At 42.6% G+C, this 14,559-nt stretch overlaps 1 long non-coding RNA gene across 1 annotated transcript; it reads left to right on the top strand.

Moving 5' to 3' along the window:
* Positions 1 to 5,287: 5,287 nt before the first annotated feature.
* Positions 5,288 to 13,529, top strand: LOC132779362 (uncharacterized). The gene is made up of 2 exons (XR_010910123.1): positions 5,288 to 5,671; positions 10,031 to 13,529. It is a non-coding gene; the product is annotated as an uncharacterized lncRNA (long non-coding RNA).
* Positions 13,530 to 14,559: the final 1,030 nt, after the last annotated feature.

Consider the following 14,559-nt stretch of genomic DNA (forward strand, 5'->3'; position numbering starts at 1 on the left):
CCCCTTCAGGATCTAGTTTGGGCACATTATTCCTTGTCGGATCTTTCTTTCGGAGCCAAATCTTGTCAGAATGGAGACCAGGAACACTATTAATAACAGTCCAGACATTTTCTATTATGTCCTTATCATGTCTGCTGTGTGCTAGGGTTGTTTTCTCTTTTCATCATGGGCAAGTACATAAAATATGGAATCAATGGAACCAAACTGATAACATAAACAAATGGGTGATGAATTAAATCAATCGATTACATTAGGAGTTTTTAAGAACTGCATCTCGGTCAAACAAGTGTCTATCTATCTGATAGATGGTTTCAAAAAGATATATTGGTCTATTGGTCTCCTGTGCTATTCGAATAACATTATATATATATATATATATATATATATATATATATATATAATATTTATAATATTATAATGTAATACAATATAATACTACTAATAATAATATGATATTATAATTATATATTTATATTACATTTAATATTACTAATAATATTACACTATAATGGTATAGTACAATATAGTAATATTTAATACTGATATTGTACTATGCTAATAATATAATATATTTTATATATCTTGTAAGCCGTTCTGAGTCCCCTTCGGGGTGAGAAGGGCGGCATATAAATGTCGTAAATAAATAAATAAATAAATATTTCACTAAAAGTTTCAAACTGCATTAAATGGTGGTGTAGATAGGGGCTGTGACTTGTCCAAGATCACCCAGTTGATTTCCATGGCAAAGTGATAATTCAAACTCTGGTCTCTGCACCCAGAGTACATCCTAACTAATATATTAGTGAAGGGAACAAGAAACAAGGACTTTATTTACATTCAATTTGATTAATAAATTACTTACTTAGGCCATCCCTCGTTGTCTGAGGAAGATTGTCCTCCAAGTTCGGTGTCCTGGCAGTGAGTCCGTAGGTGATTGTGAAGCCCTATTCTTGACCTGCATGTTCTCCTGCAGTGAGGGCATCGGTTTCCAAATGGAAGGTGGTCCTGGTCAGGGTTGGCTTGACATGCCTTCCTCTTTGCACGTTTCTCTTTTTCACTCTCCATTCACGCCTCTTCAAATTCTACAGCACTGTTGGTCACAGCTGACCTCCAGCCAGGGCGCTCAAGGGCCAGGGCTTCCCAGTTTTCGATGTCTATGCCACAGCTTTTAAGGTTGGCGTATGAATAAAAGAGTATGAAGAATACGTTTGATTAAATAAATAGCCTTAGAAGGAATCAATTGAAGAAGTACACTATGACAAAACACAGGCTGGTAGGGCAATAAAAAACAAACAAGGAAACAGAACCCAGCAATAAACAGTCCATCACCTTCTCTAGATATGCAAAAGGGAATCAATTGAAGGTCTGGGAACATCAAGCCAAAGAACTCACAAGATGTTAGACAGTTCAAACAAAAATAGTGTTTGATGGAGTGGACCAAATGGGTGCCTCAAAGGAACGGAAAAGGCCCAGGTGGTATATTGATATACTGAATGATTGTAATCAGGAAATTGTGGGGGAATTGTTTACTTGAACTGTTTTGACAAAACTACTGATCAAAGGTATCATATTGAAGGGTTTTTTTTTCATGTCAGGAGCGACTTGAGAAACTGCAAGTTGCTCCTGGTGTGAGAGAATTGGCCATCTGCAAGGAAGTTGCTCAGGGGACGCCCAGATGTTTTGATGTTTTACCATCCTTGTGTGAGGCTTCTCTCATGACCCCGCATGGGGTGTTGGAGCTGACAGAGGGAGCTCATCCGCACACTCCCTGGATTTGAACCTGAGATCTGTTGGTCTTCAGTTCTGCCAGCACAAGGGTTTAACCCACTGTGCCACTGGTGGCTCCTATATGGAAGATGAAAAGAAAGAAGCATGAGAAGGAGGATGTTTGTTGAGGGTGATGTAAGAGGTGTGAAATGTCCTTGGAAATCCTATAAAGCCCCAACTGAGTTGCATCTCGGGGTGGCACTTCTGTTTTTTACTGCTACCGGCAGATCTCTCTATTTGTAAATAAAGGGTTTTCATATCTCTGTCTCCTCTGCCTCCCAGTGCCTCACTGAAAACCATCCTGGGGGTGGGGTGGGGGTTATAGGGTTTCACCTTCTTAAAAGAAGCATCGCAGTTAGGTCTTATTATTAGTCTAGTCCACAAATTGCAGCGATTGAGTCCCACAAATGCACCGAATCCTCACTTTTGCTCCAGCCTATGCTACGAATCTATTTTCCAGAAGGATCTGAAAAGGGAGCATAATGTTTGCTTGCTGCCTGCAAGTGGAAGGAATGTGCCTTAATGCTCCAGGAAACATTCTTCACATTGTTGTGCTCTTTTCAAAGGTTAAAAAAACACCAAAGGGAATCTGTGTTAACTCTAAAATGGAAGGAGGAAGGGAGGAATCAAGCAACACTTATAAGGCCCCTTACACACAGTTGAATCAAAACCCCACATTATCTGCTTTGAACTGGAATATATGGCAGTGTGGACTCAGATACCCCAGTTCAAAGCAGATATTGTGGGATTTTCTGCCTTGATATTCTGGGTTATATAACTATGTGGAAAGGCCCTAAGACAAACTCATTTTAGCATTTGTAGATATCGATCATCAGTCTGCTTCTTCAGATCCGCAGATGGAGAATGAAATTTCACCCATATCTATGTCAGAAAATAGATAATACATATACCCAGTGGCGCAGTGGGTTAAAGAACTGAGCTGCTGAACTTGTTGACCGAAAGGTGGCAGGTTCAAATCCGGGGAGCGGTGTGAGCTCCCGCTGCCAGCCCCAGCTTCTGCCAACCTAGCAGTTCGAAAACATACAAATGTGAGTAGATCAATAGGTACCACTCCAGCGGGAAGGTAATGGTGCTCCATGCAGTCATGCTGGCCACTTGACCTTGGAATTGTCTACGGACAACGCCGGCTCTTTGGCTTAGAAATGGAGTTGAGCACCAACCTCCAGAGTTGGACACGACTGGACTTAATGTCAGGGGGAAATCTTTACTTTTACTATATGTTGGAAAGCCAGAGTGATATAGTGATTTTAGCATTGGAATATGACTCAGGAGATCAGAGTTCAAATCCACACTTAGCTGTGGATGACCTTGGACATGTCACACTCTCTCAGCCTGAGAGAGAGGCAAAAGTAAACTACTCCTGAACAAATCTAAGAAAGCTCAATAATAGGGTCACCTTAGGGTCACCATAAGTCGTAAATGTCATGAAGGCACTCAACTACAAACATAGCTATTGGTACTAACTGTGAAAAATAAATATTCTATCTGAGTAACATAGCATTCAATGTATTGTCTTGTGACTGATAAATCCTATTGCATTTAATTAGGCTTTCTCATGGGTAAAGTCGGGTCCCATCTACACTGCATTATATGGTCAGGGTAAGCCAAGCAAGATGGATGGATGGCATCCTTGAAGGGACTGGCTTGACCTTGAAGGAGCTGGGGGTGGTGACGGTCAACAGGGAGCTCTGGCGTGGGCTGGTTCATGAGGTCACGAAGAGTTGGAAGCGACTGAATGAACGAACAACAACAACAACAAACCAAGCACAGGCAGACTCAGCCCTCCAGTGTTTTGGACTTCAACTCCCACAATTCCTAACATTCTACTGGCTTATATAACAGACTTATATACGCAGTTAAACTGCATTGAATGGCATGATATTAGCCTACAATGATCATATAACACAGTGTCAAACTGCATTATAAGGCGGTGTAGATGAGGCTACACATAGGATTGGTACCACAGGATCAACAGGATGCCTTCACATAGAGATCACTCTTGGCTTTGCACAGCACAAGCTCCTTCTACATTGCCATGTAATCAATGTTATCAAAGCAGATAATCCACATTATCTGTTTGAACTGGATTATTATTATTATTATTATTATTATTATTATTATTATTATGCTGCCCTTTTCATCCCAAAGGGGACTCAGAGTGGCTTACAAGTTATATGTATAATCATGGAATCATAGAATCATAGAATCAAAGAGTTGGAAGAGACCTCCTGGGCCATCCAGTCCAACCCCCTGCCAAGAAGCAGGAATATTGCATTCAAATCACCGCTGACAGATGGCCATCCAGCCTCTGTTTAAAAGCTCCCAAAGAAGGAGCCTCCACTACACTCCGGGGCAGAGAGTTCCACTGCTGAACGGCTCTCACAGTCAGGAAGTTCTTCCTCGTGTTCAAATGGAATCTCCTTTCTTGTAGTTTGAAGCCATTGTTCTGTGTCCTAGTCTCCAGGGAAGCAGAAAACAAGCTTGTTCCCTCCTCCCTGTGGCTTCCTCTCACATATTTATACATGGCTATCATATCTCCTCTCAGCTTTCTCTTCTTCAGGCTAAACATGCCCAGCTCCTTAAGCCGCTCCTCATAGGGCTTGTTCTCCAGACCCTTGATCATTTTAGTGGCTCTCCTCTGGACACATTCCAGCTTGTCAATATCTCTCTTGAATTGTGACGCCCAGAATTGGACACAATATTCCAGGTGTGGTCTAACCAAAGCGGAATAGAGGGGTAGCATTACTTCCCTAGAATGTGCATACAATATATTATATTGTTAGCATAGCACAATGTTAGTATTATATATTACTATATTGTATTATACTACTATATTGTAATATTATTAGTAATATTACATGTAATATGAAATATAAAATTATTATATTGTATTATTATTAATATTATATTGTATTACATTATAATATTATCAATAATATATGTATATACAATATATTATATTATTAGCACATATTATTAGCATATTATATGAGTCTACACTGCCATATAATCCAGTTTCAAACTGCATTCTATGGCAGTGTATTTGGGGGGCTGTGAGTTTCCATGCCTGTGGGTTTCTATGGCAGAGTGATAATTCAAACTCCGGTCTCTGCACACAGATTACACCCACAACTATACTGCCATATAATGCAGTTTGATACTGCATTATATGATTACTGTAGACTCATATAATGCAGATTGAACTGGATTGTATGAGTCTGACATATAATTAAGTTCAATCTGCATTATAATGGCAGGTTATATGGGGCTTCAGTGGAACATGTCATTTACAAGATAGTTCCTGTCCATTCTACAAGTTTTAACAGAAATGTGTTGGCTAAAATTCGTACAATGGACAGGAACTGCATCGTAAATCAGGATGACACATGACTCAGATATTCTGAATTTTTGTACAGGTTTCTCCTCTTGCTGGGTGATAATTGGTGCCTTCTTGATATACGGTATGTCCCCCTAACGAGAAAGATTACCCTCATTGTGGGGAGGATGGGAGCTATAGTCCAGCCAATCTCGAATAAAGGCTATTGGAAGGAGAGAGGGGAAATCTAATGAAAGGGGGGATTGTTGTGTGTTTGTGTCTCTGTGTGTAGTGGGATGGTGACAGCTCATGTACAGCTGGGAGGAGGCGGTAGTGCTGGCAGCTGTTCCTGCGTCTTGGGGGTTTCATTTCAGCTTTTTCTGTTTCTGAGTGGTTGGCCTGCATTTTGTGTGAGTGTGCAGGGAGTTTCTGGTGTGATGGAACAAAAAGTTAGTTTCCCTTTTCTGCATCAGGCAGCACCAGATAGGAAGAGCAGCGTGAAAGCGAAGAGTGTGGACCAACAAGAGGAGCAACAAGACAGCAAGAAAACCTAAAAGAAGACAAAAGGTAAATAAAATAACACGGGGAGGCGGATTTCAATTCTTATCATACTATATATTTATCAAGAGGCTTGCAAACAGTTAGAATAGATCTGGCAACTTATGCAGATTTCGAAACAGCCACTGGCTGGATTTGATAGTTTTAAGAAGTGGTAAGTAAGGCTGCATCTGGACAGTAAATTGAATACAGTTTGGCACCACTTGAATTGCCTTGGTGCAATGCTATGCAATCTAAGGAGCTGTAGTTTGGCAGAGAAGGCTAAAGACCACAAAAAACTACAGCTCCCGTAATTCCATAGTATTGAGCCATGACAATTCAAGTGAGGTCAAACTGCATTATTTCTACAGTGTAGGATGCACCCGCTGGTGCAGCGGGTTAAACCACTGAGCTGCTGAACTTGCTGACTGAAAGATGGGCGGTTTGAATCCGGGGAGTGGGGTGAGCTACTCACATTCAAATGTGAGTAGATGAATAGGTACCGCTTTGTCGGGAAGGTAACAGTGCTCCATGCAGTCATGCTGATCACATGACCTTGGAGGTGTCTACTGACAATGCCGGCTCTTCGGCTTAGAAATGGAGATGAGCACCACCGCCCAGAGTTGGACACAACTAGATTTAATGTCAAGGTGAAACCTTTACCTTTACTTACGATGCATCCTAAGAGGTGAAGGAAAAGAGGCTGTGGAAGGAGAAGCAAGGGACACTCCAAACAGCATTTCCAAAGTATTTTATCCCTCGAGGTAATTTGCTTTTCTTTCTGAAAAAGGGTCATAATGTAGTGAAAGCAAGTGATGGAATTATTACTCAGGACAGGGCAGAAAAATATTCTCTTTCCCTTGTTATGGAGCTGTGGAATTCTGCAAAATTCTTTCCTATCCCAATGCTGTCTCATTTGCACAAACATTTGCTGCTCTTGCTTTGTTTCTTTGGGTGGGACTTTTCATGCAACTGCTCTGTCCCAGGTCACTGAGTTTTACAAGGTATCCAGAGTTTTCATCACTCCCGTGAAATCCTCCTCCTGCTTTTAACCATATCTATCCTTCACCAAAACTAAATCCATCGAGGGCATGACAATCCAATAGGAGCCCCCAGTGGCGCAATGGGTTAAACCCTTGTGCCGGCAGGACTGAAGACCGACAGGTCGGAGGTTTGAATCTGGGGAGATCATGGATGAGCTCCCTCTTCCAGCTCCAGCTCCCCATGCGGGGACATGAGAGAAGCCTCCCACAAGGATGATAAAACATCAAAATATCTGGGTGTCTCCTGGGCAATGTCCTTGCAGACAGCCAATTCTCTCACACCAGAAGCGACTTGCAGTTTCTCAAGTCGCTCCTGACACGAAAAACAAAACAAAACAATCCAATGTCTTCTGGCGCACACGCTGTAGAATGAATGAGGTTTTGACACCATTGCTCAATAGTATGTGACCATGAGAATTGTAGTTTTACAAGGTCCCTAGCCTTCTCATCCAGACAGTACTATAAGTCCTCACCAAGCTACAGCTCCCATTTCTTGTTTCTTGAGCATTCATTGAGCTATTTTCATAACTTGTTGAATGACTACAAAGCATATCTTATAAATGCCTTAACTTGGCAGTCATTCAACAGTGACAGTGAATCAATTCTCTGTTGTCCTACTTTTTCCAGCTTTCAAAATACTCTCTCCTCTCATTTTCTCCCTTTGTCTTCAGCTTCCTTCCATTATGGAAGGGAATTTTACCCTTCCCAGTAGACTCAGGAAAAAGCAAACTGCTGCAACACCCTCCTACTTCTTCTGTATTAATGGCTTTTGACATATTGACTACACTCTGATGTTGTTTGGCGTTATGGAGCCACCCGGTGGTTCAATGGGTGCCGGCAGGACTGCTGACCGAAAGGTCGGCGGTTTAACTCCGGGGAGCAGGGTGAGCTCCCATCTGTTAGTACCAGCTTCCCATGTGGGGACATGAGAGAAGCTTCCCATAGGATGGTAAAACATCTGGGCATCCCCTGGGCAATGTCATAGAATCATAGAATCGAGTTGGAAGAGACCTCATGGGCCATCCAGTCCAACCCCCTACCAAGAAGCAGGAATATTGCATTCAAATCACCCCTGACAGATGGCCATCCAGCCTCTGTTTAAAAGCTTCCAAAGAAGGAGCCTCCATCACACTCTGGGGCAGAGAATTCCACTGCTGAATGGCTCTCACAGTCAGGAAGTTCTTCCTCATGTTCAGATGGAATGCAGACATCCTTGCAGACGGCCAATTCTCTCACACCAGAAGTGACTTGCAGTTTCTCAAGTTGCTCCTGATCCCCCCAAAAATGGCATTATGTCTTTTTTTTTGCATTTATAAAAGAGTAGATATTATCTATAAGTGGACAAATGCAGGAGAAGTAGGTGGAATAATCTTTGCAGAAGCCTGGGAACCAATAGATATTGAGGTTTTGCTCATGATGATTTTGGAGAAAACTCTGGAACTCCCTGGCGTTGGTGGTTATTTTTCCAGGAAAGACAGAAAGATACAAGGAACCCGATCTCTCGTTGTGGTTGTTTTTTCCTTTGGAGATAGGCAGGTCTGTTTTCTTTGTAAGAGAAATAATCTCTTTAAAGAATAGCCTTGGCACAGAGGCCTGTCTGGAATCTGGAGTCCGGACTCCAGATGGAAATGAAGGCGGGGAACACAAAGCGGAGCCAAACACACCAAGGCAGGGAGAGACTGGAAAATTCAGATGAGGATTACAATAGTGAGATAATAAGTGCCTGGCCTGGCAGCGAGATAGTATCATGCTTATGAAAAATATCTTGTGTTGAAGTGTCCCACCAGTGATCAAGATTGCATGAGTTAATATCTAAAAAATCATGGAACAAATGCTGTAATTGCTAAAGACAATCCCTGCCTGATCCCTTAAATACCTCTGGTCTGAAAACCGTGGAAGTTTTTAGATAAGAACATCAAAATAAAATCAAGAATCAAAGAGGAACAAGCCCTGGCAAGCTGCTTCACTAAAGAGGTGACGCTGAAAAAATCCCATTGTTCGGCACTTTCAAAGCACTTCTGTTTCTCTAACAGAGGAGGAACCCCAGCTCCCCTAAAATATGCTCCTGCACCTGAGATTTGAATGATTTGCCTTTCCTAAGAATGCTGGACTTCAAAGGCTAATGGAAGTTGCAGTTCAACAGCATCTGAATGACCACAACTTCCCCCATCTTCTTTGTATATGTGCTTTCAAGTCCTCTGTTGACATATGTTGACAAATTTGTGAGCATCTTGTGGCTCCTCCATGATGACATGATGGCAACAGCCTTGGACAGCAATGGTTCCCAAAGAGACCCATTTAAGGTAGAATCAGGTGTCAAACAGGGATGTGTTATTGCCCCAACTTTATTTTCCATCTTCATTGCTATGATACTTCATCTTGTTGATGGGAAGTTGCCCATCGGAATGGAAATCATCTATTGGACAGATGGCAAGCTATTTAACCTCAGCAGACTGAAAGCCAAAACCAAGGTTACAATAATATTTGTTATAGAACTCCAATATGCTGATGACAATGTCGTCTGTGCGCATCCAGACAGCACTGTAGACTCAAAAAAGTGATGGATCTGGACCAAACTTTGCATGAATACTCAATATGGCCAAATGTGAACACTGGTGGAGTTTGGAGAAAATAGACCTTGACATTTGGGAGTTGTAGTTGCTGGGATTTATAGTTCACCTACAATCAAAGAGCATTCTGAATCCCACCAATGGGAGAATTGGGCCAAACTTCCCACAGAATCCTCATGACCAATAGAAAATACTGTGTTTTCTGATGGTCTTTGGCTTAAGCGGCTGTGAGGGGAATGAAATGGATCTGAGGCTGTTAGGAATTGTGGGACTTGGAGTACAAAACACATGAAGGGCTCAAGTTTGCCCAAGGGTGATCTATACAGTATGAACCTACGACATCACAACATTTCTGCCTTGGCGATGAGATGGTTAAGGTGAGACATGATAGCTATGGTTAAATATTTGAAACGTTCCTTACATTTGGATCAGCCATCCAAAGTATGTTGGGTTCGTGCCCACGCTGTGGACCCAAACAATGATGGATGTGGACCAAACTTGGCAGAAATGCTCAATATGCCCAAATATGAACACATTTGAGAGTTGTAGTTAGTGGGATTTATAGTTCACCTACAATCAAAGCGCATTCTGAACCCCACCAACGATAGAATTGGGCCAAACTTTCTACACAGAAACCTCATGACCAACAGAAAATACTGTGTTTTCTGATGGTCCTTGGTGACCCCTTTGACACCCCTCCCAATCCCCCCCCCCGGGTCCCAACCCCCAAGTTGAGAAACACTGCCTTATCCTGTTTTCTCCTTTTTTTTCCCCAGATGGCTGCTGTTGTTGCTGGCTTGGCTCGGTTGCTTCAGCCCGCCATGGCACTCCCTGGAGGTGGATCTGGTGGCCAAGGCTTAGCCCCTTGGTACCTCCTTCTGGGTCTTCGTCTGGTAGCCCTTTTTATTGCTGACGGACCTTGGTCCTCTGCCCAGCCTGACCTGGCCTGCAACTGGACCCTGGCAGATGTCAACACCCAGCCATTCTGCAGTGCCCTCTGCTTCAACCAGCGCTTCTCTTCACCGGTGTCCTCCATGTGGGGGTTTGCCTTTCTGGCTGCCCTTCTCCCGGTGGGACTCATGAAGCTCATAAGGGCTGGGCAAAAGCATGAGAGGAAGGTTGCGAGGGTAGTGAATGAGGAGCTGATGGATAGCATTGGCCTGAGTCAAAATATGGCTGCTGGAATCAAAACTGCGGCAGGACCTGCTCCAACACCTGCCATGACTGCCTTCAAGACTGACCCAACTCCCTTGGAGTCCAAGACTCCTTGTACCTGGCATTCAGTGGCCTTTGTCTTCTGTGTCATTCTCCTCTTGGCGATGGAGGTGTGCTTCCTCTGGGTTGTGATACTTCTGCAGGTCCCATCGGTGTCTGAAGCCACCTTCTTGTGTCTTCCAGGAGCGCAGACATGTCCCAAGGCGCTTGAATGTGTCGTGGCAGGGCAAGCTGACAAGCAGGTGGCATTGTGGGCCTTGGCCTTCACAGCAATGGTCGACATAGCTGCTTGCCTTGCCTACCTTCTCCTCAGAGCAGTGAGACTTTCCCCGTGCCATAGGAAATAACCAAACAGAGGAAACTATTTAGAAAAGGCAGAACGTGAAAGACACCAGTGTGGGTGGTGACACACAAAAACAATGGAAGTAGTAGATTATCCAGAGATATCTGCTCTTTGGATTCAGTTTAATGAAAAGTTCTCAAAGCTCTGGAATCACTTTTCTTATCAGGTCCAATATGTTGAAATCCACTGTTTTTGTACTCGACATTCTTCCTTTTTGCTTCATGACCTTCCTTCCTTGGTTCTGTTTTAAATGACTGGTTGACTTTTTGTGAATGCTAAGAGCTACTTAAGGGACTCTGTGCCAAAAGTCAGACATCTATATAAATAAAAATGTAATGTTCGCTTGTGGGATTAACATAACTCAAAAACCACTGGACAAACTGACACCAAATTTGGACACAATACACCTATCAGGCCAACGAGTGATCATCACTCATAAAAACATTGAAAAACACAGCAGAAGGAACTTAAAAAGACAAAAACCAAAAATTACATTACAAATTACATGCACAAAACCACACACGCACACACACACACACACACATATGCAAACACACATATGTTGCAGGTTCAAATCCAGGGAGTAGGGTGAACTCTCGCTGTTAGCCCCAGCTTCTGCCAACCTAGCAGTTCAAAACATGCAAATGTGAGTAGATCAATATTGACTACACTCTGATGTTGTTTGGCATTATGGAGCCGGCCGGTGGTTCAATGGGTGCCAGCAGGACTGCTGACCAAAAGGTCAGAGGTTTGAATCTGGGGAGTGGGTGAGCTTCCATCTGTCAGCTCCAGCTTCTCATGTGGGGGTCTGAGAGAAGCCTCCCATAGGATGGTGAAACATCCAGGCGCCCCCTGGGTAACATCCTTGAAGACAGCCAATTCTCCTACGCCAGAAACAACTTGCAGTTTCACAAGTCACTCATGACACAACAAAAAAAATAAATCTTTTTCTGCTTAGCTCTTACTGCCAACTGTTAAGCCTTTTAAAAACTGTTTTAGTCTTTTAGTATTGGAAAAGCCCATATGAGTGTCGGGAAACCACCAGACAGTTGAACCATGAGGAAGGAGGCATCCAAAAGGCCTCGAGAGAGTGGCTCCACATGCAGGGTCCGAGATCCCCCACCCTAATTGAAACAAATGGAAAGTAAGAGCAGCATTTTGGCTCTCCAGCAGTGTCACCAGTTTATCAAAACAGCAGTAAGCGCAGTGGTGTCATTCAGTCAGTTTGCATTGATTCATCCAAACCGGTTGTTAAAATTTGTTGGGTTTCCTAAACCACTTGTTGTGGGGATAGAAAATGAAAGGCTTCTCTGCAGCCCTCCCTCTTCGACTGTCACAGGCTCTGAATTATTCCTAGCCTTTGAGTCCGGCATCTGCGGCAGTGAGCCAAAAGCTTTTTCCTGCCAGCCTTTTCAGTGCATGCGGACAGGAAGAAGAGAAAAGAGTCAATTGCAGCCTCCCTTTGGGGAAGGAAATACCACCAGGAAAGAAGAAATTGTGAGAACAACAGAAAGAGAGGGAGAAAAAAGTAACCCAGAAAGATGCATGCCCTGATCCTGCTTGCTGCAGGCAAGTGCACATCCGCACATTTTTGTCAAATGCAGAACCACACAACAATTCAAATATTTTGGTTGATATGCATATATTTTTGGGGAAAAAAATGATAGAACGAGTTGTTTATTATTTTGAGTGTACGATACTGCAGAATTTACAATCTGGAATTAGTTACTAGTTGGGGGGTGGGGCATGATCCCCTCTTATCTTGGATAGAAAATTCAAGGAGATAGCTCTTCTTGATTTTTTTTAAAACAATGTTTTTTAAAACGTAAAAAAAATGCCAAAAATCCATGAATACGTCAAACATTTTGAAATTTGGTGGGCTAACAGTCATAAATGTGTTCTACCACTGTAATAAGTTTCATCAGGATAGCTCAAAAATGAGGGAAAGAGGAGTCCTTGAAGTTTCCCCGCTGCCAGTGAAGTCTTCCCTATTGCGCAATCACGACTGCCATTAACAAAGTACTTACGAAGAATCAAGAATCTTAAGTTTCATTCGCGTTCTGAAAGTTTTACGCCTGAAATTCGGAAATAACTTTAGAAATGAAGCGCCAGTTTAGAACCATTTTTTTAAAATGGATTGCACATGCCTAGTAGCTACTAACAAGTTTCAACTGTACCTAAATTCCAAATGAAATACAAGCAATAATTTCTGGGTGATGTAGCTATAGCCATGTGTTCTTCTGTAAAATTAACATTGCCCACATTCATGAATTAACACAATGCACCTATTTTTGTCTTTATGATCCACCCACACGTCAAAATATGGGATCTTTTGGCATTTTGTCCAGATTGTTTTTGTCGTTCCATGACGAGGTCATTAATGACTTATGGCAACATAAGGCGGATCTATCATGGGCCTTTCTGAGGCTGAGAGTGTGTGGCTTGCCAAGGTCACTCAGTGGGTTTCAATAGCAAGTCAAATAATAGTTCAACGGCTACACTATGCTGGATTTGTAAATGTAGTTTTTAAACCACTATTTTACTTGTATTATTGTTTTTAATGCTTGCTGACACAGAATATTTGGTTGAATTTTAACGTTTGTGTATTTTTGCATTTGTATTGTGCCATGTTGCTGTTAGCCGCCTTGAGTCCTTATATGAGAGAAAGGCAGAAGAGAAAATAAATAAATAATCGTACTGTTTCTAGAAAAGGAAAAGTTTTCCATTCTCAAGTATAGTCCTTATTAAAAATGATACCTGACAGCCATATCAGACATAAGCTTTCTTGCCCTCAAATAAAGGGCCTCAATTTAAAAGGCTGGGCTTTAGTACAGCTCGTAAATAACCAGCAGATCTACCAAACAAAAGGTTTCCAGTTTGAAGCCCCAGGTCGACGTGAGCACCCGATTGTCAGCCCAGCTCATGGTTTACCTGAGCAGTTCGAGCTTTAAGTAGAGAAATTAGATACCACTAAAATGCGGGGGAGGTATTTTACGATACCATAAAAGGAAAAGATCAGAAAATGTCCGGTGACCAAAAGGAAGGAGGAAGTCCTAATGGCTCTTTGTCATAGAGGATGGAGTGACAGCACCCACCGTGGCTGGATTCAAGCACAACTTCCAAAGCGCCAAAAAGTTGGACGTTGACACAACATGCCTCCTTTCTGTCTGTTTCGCTCCTTTCTGTCCAAAAGGCATTGAATTTTTGCTGTTTATGTGTACTGTGATCCACCCTGAGTTCCCTTAGGGAGATAGGACGGAATATAAATAAAGTGTTGTTGTTATTATTATTATTATTATTATTATTATTATTATTATTATTATTATGAACACCTAGGAGCTTTACTTTCCAGCCAGATTACCTAGAAAGTAAAAAGTAAGAGATGCCAAAAAGAATTATCTGGTGCTTCATCCCAACCTGGTGCCTTTGAGAAGTGCTGGACCACAACTTCTATCATCCCCCAACAACATGGCAGCAGCTATCCTGACTGGGCTTGATGCAACTCATCCTATCTGGAGGGCACCAGGATTGTTTCACTCAATGTTTGAGCTTTCCTGACCTAGAAGGTGAAATGTTTGGCAGGCTCTCCTTTGGAGACATTTTTGCCTGTGGACAGTGGGATCAGGTGTCTCTCAGATTTTAGAAACAGCGTCTGGCCTGTGGCTGCAGAGAGGAATCCAGCTACGTTCCCTCCCAGAAACACTCCCTTGGCCGCAGGGAGAATCCTAGAGGAAGTGATGATTCATT

The sequence above is a fragment of the Anolis sagrei genome, chromosome 6 (genome assembly GCF_037176765.1).
Source record: "Anolis sagrei isolate rAnoSag1 chromosome 6, rAnoSag1.mat, whole genome shotgun sequence".
Lineage (NCBI taxonomy): Eukaryota > Metazoa > Chordata > Lepidosauria > Squamata > Dactyloidae > Anolis > Anolis sagrei.